General features: G+C 35.1%; 1 protein-coding gene across 1 annotated transcript in view; it reads right to left on the minus strand.

Moving 5' to 3' along the window:
• The window catches only part of LOC100946881 (ubiquitin-conjugating enzyme E2 variant 1-like), a 13,309-nt gene that overhangs the window by 8,478 nt on the left and 3,670 nt on the right, over positions 1-1,161 (minus strand). The gene's annotated exons all lie outside the window — the stretch shown is intronic.

Genomic DNA, 1,161 nt, shown 5'->3' on the forward strand with positions numbered 1-1,161 from the left:
TGCTGTGAGCATGATGCCATGGCACTCTACCCAAGGGGATAGCTTGAGGCTCCGTCTCAAAAAAAAAAAATCATGTCTTTTAATGAACACTATCATTTGTTATTATTAAAATATCCTTCTTTGTCCTGCTTAATGTTTTTGCCTCCAGATTTTATGTCCATTTTTCATTTTGTTTGCATCTGCCAAATTTTTTCTTGCTTACATAATTTTTCAAAATTATGAAATATTTCAAACAACCCCAAAGGTATAGAGAAAAATATTCTGTAATATACTGTTACACACTACACGCCTGTTTCCCCCGCCCCGATTCATATGTTGAAATCTTTAACCCCCAATGAGATTGTATTAGGAAGTGGGGTCTTTGGGAAGTAATTAGGAATAGATGAGGTCATGAGGGTGGAGCCCCCATGATGAGATTAGTGTCATCATAAGATGAGAAAAAGAGCTTGTTCTTTTAGTCATGTGAGGACACAATGAGAAGATGCCATCTGCAAACCAAGAAACTAGCCATCACCAGACGTTAGATCAGCTGGTGCCTTGATCTTGGACTTCCTAGCCTCCACAACTGTGAACAATAAATGTTTGTTGTTTAAGCCACCCAGTCCCTACTATCGTATTATAGCAGCCCAAGATGGCTAAGACAGGTTCTCTCTGCCCAGTTTTAATAGATCTTTAAATATATTTTGCCATATTTACTTCAGATATTATATACATTTATATATGATATATAATTTGTTTATACTACACACAGGCATACACACACACCATTTTTTTTAAATATTAATGCACACTTTTGTTTATTATATTAAAATCAGGCAATGGTCTGACAATCAAAAGGCTGCTTATGGAATACTGTTATGTTAAACTTTACTTACAGGATGTTAAATCCTTAGAACTAACAGTTTCCCCAGAAAAAGATTAATGGAAACATCAATTGCTTTCCAGACTTTTGACAGTTGCTGCTCAAAAGGTGGTTTGATACAAATACTAAATTAAAAAAAAAAAAACTTTAGCCATCGCAATTAGAAAAGAAAAGGCGATTAAGGGCATCCATATAGGGTCAGAAGAGATTAAACTTTCACTTTTTGCAGATGATATGATAGTATATCTGGAAAACACCAGGGATTCTACTACAAAACTCCTAGAAGTGATCAAGGAATA

This window comes from Otolemur garnettii, unplaced genomic scaffold, assembly GCF_000181295.1.
Source record: "Otolemur garnettii isolate 467f Iridium unplaced genomic scaffold, OtoGar3 scaffold00153, whole genome shotgun sequence".
In the NCBI taxonomy this organism is placed as follows: domain Eukaryota; kingdom Metazoa; phylum Chordata; class Mammalia; order Primates; family Galagidae; genus Otolemur; species Otolemur garnettii.